Genomic DNA, 10,206 nt, shown 5'->3' with positions numbered 1-10,206 from the left:
TTCTGAATATTATAATAACCATAATTGGTGCCATCTATGTGATCTATCCGACTTGAAGAAGCCACGTAACCCCATTTTCATATCGATATCTATATATCAATCATTTTTAACATAAAAAAATCAAATATCTTGAAAGTCAAAGGATTAGGCTCATTAAAACGGTTAATGTTTATATAAGTACATAGATCTAATACCCGGAAGTCTTAAAAAGATTTTCTTCTTAAAAAGCTTACATGGTTAAAGTTTTCATGTATAAATAAGCTTTTATCGTTTTGAAGCTAAAAACAAAACATGAAATACTCTCAAGGTTTCTTCTATTTAAACCACACAAAGATGACGATTCTCTTGAAAACCTATTTTGGTATGAGAAATAAAATTAGTGGACGTAATAGTTGTAATAAAAAAGTGGCATGTTAATAGTGCCAGGAAGATAAGTTACATCTTTGAAAAATGGTTAGTAAAAAATTGTATCATTGCAATGGAAAATGCAAAAAATCTTACAGCTAACATGGTCGTACATTTGTTTATCATGATTACTTTTGGTTATTCTTTCCTTTTTTAGTGAGAATCAAAACCGTGAAAAGAATTAACATACAAAAAATCGTACATATGTTGTTGTATCAGAAAATTTGGAAAGTTTAACAAAAATAGCAATATAGAGAAATGTGTTGTTGTATCAGAAAATTTGGAAAGTTTAACAAAAATAGCAATATAGAGAAATATGGTCATATGGGTAATAACAAAAGAAAATTTGTAAATATATTCTGTAATAATAAATTTTATGCAAGTGTATACTAAATGCAATAGGAAAAGAAAATATAAAGTATCTTCGTTGTTAATACTTATTGAAAAATAGTATCGTAATAATATTTTAAAGAAAATATACACAAAGAATCATATATTTTAGCTATTTTTGTGGTTTAGCAACTAAAAATTGACAATTTCTTTATATTACTTCAACACGTTATACCAAGTTGGGATGGTCAATATAAATTTTCTTTTATATTGTTTTTATTTTTTAAGAAAATATTTTTAAAAAATAGAATTGACTTTTCATTTTCAGTTTTCTATGAAATTTTTAAAAAACACGTTTGGTTGAAAACGGGGGAGTATTCATTTCCATCTTAAAATTTTGAAAAACTTTGGAAAACTATAAAACCCACTTTTCTAATTTATATATAATTTAGAAAACTGAAAATTTTTGTTTTCTTAAAAAACTTTGGAAAACTGAATGAACCAAACATGTTTTTAAAATTTTCATTTTTCTTGAAAAAAATTCACAGAAAACTGGAAACTTTTCCACTGTCAAACGTACCTGTGGGTGCGTTTGGTTGTGGAAAATTGTATTCATTTTATAAGAAAATGTTTTCAGAAAATAGAGTTGAGTTTTCATTTCCAATTTTCAATGAAAATTTTAGAAAACGCGTTTGGTTGAAAGCGGTAGAGTTTTTATTTTCCATTTTAGAAATTTGGAAAACTGTAAAACTCGCTTTTCTATCTTACATACAATTTGGAAAACTGAAAATTTTTATTTTCTTATAAAACTTTGGAAAACCGAACGCGTTTTCAAAATTTCAGTTTATCTTGGAAAATTTTCCTTAGAAAATAGAAAATTTTTCCACAACCAAACACATCCTTATTGTTTTGATGAAAATGTTGATACTCCTGTGTTGTTTCTACTTTCTTGTTCATTGAAGTAATAAAATGATTATATTTTTTCCCAAAATTTGTACAAGACAAAAAAAAATTACTTTTTAAAGTATACCAGCTACATACAAAAATCTATTTTTTTTAACTTAAAAGGTTGTTTCATTAATTTTAATTTTACAATATTGAAATTTAATTCTTACAACGGTCGTAACAAAATATTTTGGAAGCATTCATTCTATATATTTTTCATTAATTATTCAACAATTTGATTTCGAAAATGAGTTATATATTTCCAGTCCGCTGCATTACCATGTGGTTGAACCTCTTCCTCATCATCATTATCTCATACATGGTTCTTTTGATGTGACATATTGAACATAAATATTAAAAATTCTATATAAAGCATCTTCATATATTCTTCCCTTTCTTCGATGGTTAAGGTAAATGGATTTGTTTGAAGATTATACGTGTTTCAAATTTCGCTTCTTAAAATACACTCATCCTATGTATTTGGCTTATAGATTATCAAAAGCATTTTTCATTTGTTTTTCATTCGACTCCATGTCAAACTATTCTTTAAGAACATTTCCTACCTTAATCCATGAATCCTTAGGCAAGCTACTTCTTTCTACAAACGTTGTTCACTTCTTCAATGCAGGATTATAATATGTATTTTAAATGCTTATTCGACAAGTTTTTATCTCCCATTAAGACAAAATGCATAACATTTTCAAAGAAAACATGTTTCAGAAGCCAAACACCAAATATATACAAATAAGATTTTGTAAACAACTCATATTTCATAAACAAACAAGATTTCATAAAGTTTCATGTACAAATAAGATATCATAAAGTTTCATGTACAAATTAAATTTCACAAAGTGCCATATAAATATCAAATTTCAGAAAGTATGAGAAAGTAACAAATCAAATTTGGAAACAACTCAAAAATCCTAACCGATAATGAGAATCATATTCCATATACACATCATATTTCATAAAACAACTCACAAAAGATATATAAATCAGATTTCAAAAACAAAAATAAGCACTAATTTCTAAAATCCTAATTATGAGGAGAGAGAGAGAGAGAGAGAGAGAGAGAGAGAGAAAGAGAGAAAGAGAAGATAATCGAGAGGGGGGATAAAAGAGAGGGAGATAAGAGACACATAATACATGTAGAGGAGTCTAAAATGGCAACTTGAGGATAAATAGGGGTGAACACTATCATTTTAATCCCTCACCTCGTGCAAAAATCTCTAGTCCTCTTTCTTATGAATTGGGATCCATTATCGCATATGATCTCGTTAGGGATCCTAAACCTGGTCAAGATATTATGTTTGATAAACGAGACTACCTCCTTGTCTCGTATCTAAACAAAGGCTTCGGCCTCTATCCATTTCCAGAAGTAGTTTGTTGTCACCAGCATGAACACCTTTCCACCAGGAGCTTTTGGTAACCTGCCAACTATGCTCATTCCCCATTTCATGAATGGCCAAAGGGAAATGATAGCGTGCAATGGTTTTGCAGGTTGATGAAGGATGTTGGTATGCCTTTGGCAAGCATCACATTTTTGTGCGTATAAGAAGGCATCTTTTTTCATCGTTAGCCAATAGTATCCCGTCCTTAACACCTTGGAGCATAAGGATCTCCCCCAGTGTGATTGCTACAGTCCCCTTCATGTATATCTTTTAGGACTTCTGTAACCTCGTGATCTTCTAAGCATCTAAGGTATGGGCATGTCATGGATTTCCTATACAGTTTGCCTTGGATCATCGCAAAACGTGAGACCCTCATCTTGAATGTTTTATCACTTTTCTCTTCTCTTGGAATTGTGCAATTCTAGAGATACTTCACAATGGGTTGGATCCAAGATTTTGAGATTTGCGTAGGATCCTGGATGTTGGGATCATGACGATTAGGATCTTGAGGAAGCAAAGGGTAAGGATTTTCAATTATTAATATATTGGTTGTTTGATCATAGTCATTGGGATTGTCTAGTTTGTTGGAGGGATCTTCTATAACTGGGATCAATATATGGGTTATAGGAATCCTGACTTCTGGCAGGATCCTAAGGGAAGATCCTAGATTTGATAGTATGTCTGCCTTAACATTTTCTTCTCTAGGAACTTGGATTAGGATGAAAGCTACAAATTCAGAGGCTAATTTTTTTAAGGATTTGGATGTATAGTGCTAATCTTTCTCCCTTTACTACATAGGATCAATTAAAATGATTAGTTAATAATAAAGAATCAACGAATACCTGAAGATCCTTTATTTGAAGATCCTTGGCCAGTTGTAATGCCATGATTAATGCTTCGTATTCAACTTCGTTGTTGGTTGCATCGAAGGCACAACTGATTGCATGGGGTATGATGACCCCATGTGCCAATTTTAGTATGATCCCTAGGCTTGTTCCTCTAAAGTTAGAAGACCCATCAGTGAAGAGTGTCCATCTTCCCATGCTTTCTTCTTTTTGGAGTTCCTTGCTTTCCAATTCTGCTTCAGGTTGTAGATCATCACTGAAACTAGCCATAAAGTCTGCTAGTGCTTGTGATTTTATCACTGATCTTGGTTCATATATGATGTCATATGTGTTCAGCTACACGAACCACTTTGACATCCTACTTGACATCTCCAATCTCATGATCTAAGAGACTTTTACTTACATAGTATATGGGATGTTGGTCTCTGTTAAGATGCTTGGCTAAAACAACACTTACAATGTTAGAGGACACTGAAAGGTATGGGAGGAGTGGTTCCCCATCTAGTGGTTTCACCAACAAGGGTGTTGAACTTAAATAATTTTTAAGTTCCCGAAAAGCATCTTCTTGATATTTGGTTCACTCAAACTTTTTGTTCTTTTTCAAGATGTCGTAGAAAGGTTTACATCTCTCTAAGGATCTTGAGATGAACCTGTTTAGCGCTCCTACTCTTCCAATTAGTCTACGGATATCCTTTGTTGAGGATGGGCATCTTAAATCTATGATGACCTTTATTTGATATGGACTTGCTTCTATTCCTCTTTTAGTCACCATGTATCCAGGGAAATTGCCTGATCTCATTCCAAAGTGGCATTTGGAAGGATTCAGCTTCATGTTGTATTCATCTTGTATGTTTAAGGCATCTTTAAGATCCTTGAGGTGATCTTCATCTTTCTTTGATTTGACCACCATGTCATAGATGTAGACTTCCATGGTATCCCCTAGTTTATCCTTGAACATCCGGTTAACTAGCCTTTGGTATGTTGCACCTGTGTTTTTAAGACCAAAGGGAATATTGGTATAGCAATATATACTTGTTGGGATTATGAATGCGGTACCCTCCTGGTCAGATGGTCCCATTTAAATTTGTTGGAACCCTACCAATGCATCCATGAACGTTATTAGTTCATGGACAGTCGTAGCATCTATCATGGAATCTATGTGTGGTAGGGGGAAAGGATCCTTAGGGCAATCCTTGTTAAGATCTGTATAATCCACACATACGCGCCATTTTCCATTCTTCTTTTGTACTACGACCATGTTGGCCAGCCATCTTGAGAACTCCACTTCCTTGATCATCCCTATTTTGAGAAGTTTTTCTACTTCTTGGATGATATGATTTCTCTCAGGTGAAAACTTTCTTTTTTTAGTGTATTGGTTTGAAAGAAGGATAAATGTTAAGTTTATGAGCTATAATATTTTTGTCTATACCTATCATATCCTCATGCTTCCAGGCGAATGTTTTGCTTCTATCTTTTAGGAACTTTATTAGTTCTTGCTTGATTTGTTCTGGTATTGAGGATCGTACGAGGACTTTGGCTTCAAGAACCTCGAGGTTTAGGGGTACTTCCTTTACATCATGTTCTCTTGTTTCTAGCACACCTCGTGCCCCGTGCTTTAATTGTTATGCTTGTTGTGGTACCGTTGAAGATTTCATTGAGGTCTTGTAGCACTCATTGGATTCTTTTTTATCACCTGTGATTTTTACTGTCCTCCATGGAGTGTGCATCTTAACACACTGATAGTATGTTGAAGGGACAACCTTCATATCGTGTATCCACAACTTACCTAGTATAACATTATAAGAGGATAATGTATCAATTACACAAAAGTGTTACATGGAGTTTACCCCCTTTATGTAGATATTTAGCTTTATCTCATCGAACGTAGGCTTTGTTTCACCACTGAATCCTATTAGCACTAAGGATCTTTAAACTATTTCGGCTTATGGGATGTTTAACTTTTTGAAAGCATGCAGAAGTATCATGTTGACGGAGGATCCTCCGTTGACAAGGATCCGTCTAACAAAATGGTTGGCAATGTAAAGAGTAACCATCAGTCTATCGTGGTGGGGATCCTGGACGTCTGTTATATCCATCTTATCGAAGGTAATCTCTTTCTCGTTTGTGATCGATGTATTCTTTTGAAGCCTTTCTTCTTTCTTCATTTTTGACACTTTGGCATGTCTTTTTGTTGCTGAATAAGAAGTACCACAATTGTCAAATCCTCTAGAGATCATATTGATTACCTTGGCGTCCATAGGAGGGGATTCTAGTTTCTCTAGGATCTTATGAGGATCCTGGTCCTTTTCTTTGGATCTTTCTTTTCTTCTTCCAAGGATTTCCTTGAGGTATCCCTTGCTACGTAGGTAACTGGTCTCCTTCCTGAGGGATATGCAATCTTCTGTAATGTGACCAAAGTCTTTGTGGTATGCACACCATTTGGACTTATCTTTTCAGGCGGTGGATTTTTCTCCCTTTCTTGGCCATATTGCTTCGTCGCCAAGATCCTGCATAGCAAATATTAAACCTGAAACTGATGGGTTTTGAGCACTATAACACTCCTATGGTGCACATACAACCCTAGATGCTTTGGGTCTAAGTTTTCTCTAAATATACATGCAATATTGTTTTTCCAAAGCATGGAGCCTAACTAGCATACAAATGTGATATATGAATCATAAAAGCTAGTTAGAAGATTACATATTGTAGCTTGTTGAATTTGGCTTTTCAAGAGCTTAGCACATAAAGTGTGATGCCTCTAATAAGTTACAAACACCACCAACAATTAGAGGACTTGAGAGAGAGGTTCTAGGCACCTAAAATCGGCTATACTCTTGCTTAGAATGCTTGTGTGTGTCCGATTTTGGACAAGGGGTTACATATATATATATATATATATATATATATATATATATATATATATATATATATATATATATAATATATAGTGTAGAATTCCAAGAGTCATATGTAACCCTAATTCTTACACTTAGGCTTATGATCCAATAACCTATATAGACTAACTCTTCATGGGCTCTCACATAAACTTAGTCCGTCATGGATCAATAACCCAAACCATATGTATCACTAATTTACATAATTAGTCCCTATTAGTTTAATTAGTCTCTTTTGATCACTAAATTAATTTCAAATTAATTATTGATCAATACTAATTAACTAATATGATTTCTCCATTAGTATATTATACGTATAATATATTAATAAATCACAAATAAACTCTTTCGCAAATATCCATCCTATTAGATTGTTCTGATGAAGGAAACCCAAAAGGACCATGCTACTATCAGGTTAAGTACATAACTATTATAGTTATGGGCTTAGACACCTAATCCAACAATCTCCCACTTGGATAAGTCTAATAACTATAACTTTAAGTAAAACCGATTAGCAATCGTAGCTCTCAAAATCCGTTGTCAAACTCCGATGCATCTTTTAGATAAGGGATCATATAATCCTCTTTTCTTCAAGATATCATGCGGACAATTACATGGAACATAGTCATACTTATTGTCAAATAGTTTGTTTCCCGATTTCCGATTTGTTTGACATAGCACTTAATTGAACATATTAACTGAGTCCCGACCGGGCCCGTCACATAAGTCAAAACAAAATAATGTAGGGGCCCAAGATATCGCTTTTAATCCTCCATGGATTAAAAGGAACAAACTCATTAAATCATACACAACAACATGTTTTATAACATCAAGTTACTGATGCGTTTTCGTACTATCAATGCACAACCAACTTATAGTCAACAACTCATATACCTTGGTTGGAAGACTTATACAATATTATCGTCTCAAAATCACTCGTGATAAATTCCATGAAGTGATTCATGTGAGCGTGGGTTTAATCCAATACTCAAATCTTATTTTCAGGAGCACTCATGAATGTTGTAGTAAACTTTTGCTATGTCTAAACACTTTAGACAATCTACAAGCAAAATTCATGACAGTCTTTCCTTAATACCTACTTCCAAAGTATGATCGACTGTGGATAGTTTGAATAATCTTATTATTCTGGAAGTCAAGACAAACAAAATGAAACAATAGTAAACAATTGACACAAGATAGTAACTTTACTCATAAATAAAACTTTTTTTATTTAATCATCAAACGTCAGTTACATTTTATCTATTATAAGTTTCTAAACATCTATCTAATCATTAAAACTAATATCGTCCTTTAGCCCAATGCTCCTCGCATGTTGCAAGTGCTTAACCCTACCCAGTCCCTTCGTAACAGGATCTGTTGGGTTCTCCTCTGACGATACCCTCTTTAATACGAGGAGTCCTTCTTCTACCCGATGTCTTATGAAGTGATATTTTATGTCGATGTGCCGAGATCTGTCATGATTCCTTGGTTTCTTGGTTAAGGCAACTTCACCCTCGTTGTCACAGAAAATATTCATAGGCTCCTTTACAACTGATACAACTCCAAGGTCTCCGATGAAGTTCTTCAGCCATATCGCCTCATTCGACGCTTCGCTTGCTACTATGTACTATGATTCGCACATTGAATAAGCTACAATATCCTGTTTAGAACTTTTCCAATTTATTTCTCCTCCATTTAGGGTAAATACCCAGCCCAACTGAGAGCGGAAATTGTCTCCATCGGTCTGAAATTTGGTGTCACTATACTCTGTCACTCTTAAGTCATCACTCCCACCAAGGGTAAGGACCAGTCCTTACTCCTCCGCAGGTACTTAAGAATGTTCTTTATCGAAGTCTAGTGAGCTTTACTAGGATTCCCTTGATATCTACTGACCATGCTTAAAGCAAAGGCCACATCAGGGCGAGTACAAGTCATATCATACATGATCGAGCCATCATGGAATGTGGATGTGGAGCTGAGGCTATAATACGAACATCACATACTACCAATAACCCAGGAAGGCCCTTTTATGTATGTCCTAAAAAGGTAATTTACCATTTGTTCATTTTCTGATGTTAACCCTAGTTTTCTTAACATGTACTAATTCAGGCAAATAATTGGAATCAAGATGCTTGTTTAGGTTTTATAGATTTGGTTGATGAAATGTAGTGCAACAATGAAGGTGTGATCATAATTGGGTTGTTTAGGTCGAACAAAAAGCTTCAATTTGAGGTCTTTATGTTGAAGGTGTACCTAATATCTAGTTGGGTATTTTTTGTATTTAATTAGGCACAAGTTGTAATTGAGGTCATTTGAGTTAAATTATGAATAACTTGTAATGTACTTTGTTTTGGTTTGTATATTTAGCATGAATGGTTATTGTATTAATTTGGTTATTGTATTACATTAAACTTAATGTCTTAATCACTTTGTTGTGGTCTGTATGTTTAACTTGTAATGTACTTTGTTTTGGTTTTTATGAACAACTTGTAATGTACATTCTTTTAATTTGGTTATTGTATTACATTAAACTTAATGACTTAATCGTTACAAGGACCCTACATCTTATTCAAGAACCACAAGCAAATTATTGGACCACATGTGTTAACTAATGTTACAAGGACCACATGTTCCCTTGTAACCCAACCAAATTAACATTGATTCTAGAACTATTGACCTAATGTTCCCTTGGGTAACATGTATCATGCAACATCAACAAAACAAGTACATATCTTTTTTAAACAAACTAAGTTTCTCAAACAACATAAGTAGTATAAATCAATCACAAACAAATAAATAAGTACATATGTTTCTCAAAGAAACAAACTTAGTACAAATCCAAACTTATCAACCTAATACAACTTAACAACTAAGTCCAACCAAACACAACCAAGTTCAAACATAACAAGTTCAAGGAAAACAAATCCTAATCATTAAGGTCCATTGGGTTTGCACTAGTATCTCCTTTCCCGTCTTTTCCCTTAACCCTCTTAGCAAGTTTCATCTTGATGAATCTCTTCGATTTCTTTCTTGTACACTTACCCACTGTTTTGTATCTATTTTCCCCTTAATGCATTGATTTTGATCCATTGCTTCATGCACCAACAGCTTGTGCTCCTTCACCATTTTCATTGACAGTTGTTTTCCTTTTTCTCACGTTTAGTTTTGGCCTCCTTCTAACTTGAGGTTTTTGTACTTGAGGTCTTTTAGCTTGAGGACATGTTACCTTGTTATTCCCCACTTGTTTATATACAATGCATGATATTTTTTCCCTACCTTAAAAATAATGTGTCTTGGGAGCTTTTCTGATGCATCTCTTCTTCTTTTAACCTTTGGTCTACCTGAAATTCTTCTCTTCATTGGTGGAAGGGGTGGTATGAAGTCAGTAGGTGGCCA

This window comes from Lactuca saligna, chromosome 6 (genome assembly GCF_052625555.1).
Source record: "Lactuca saligna cultivar CGN05327 chromosome 6, ASM5262555v1, whole genome shotgun sequence".
In the NCBI taxonomy this organism is placed as follows: domain Eukaryota; kingdom Viridiplantae; phylum Streptophyta; class Magnoliopsida; order Asterales; family Asteraceae; genus Lactuca; species Lactuca saligna.
Note: the sequence above shows the minus strand (reverse complement) of the source record.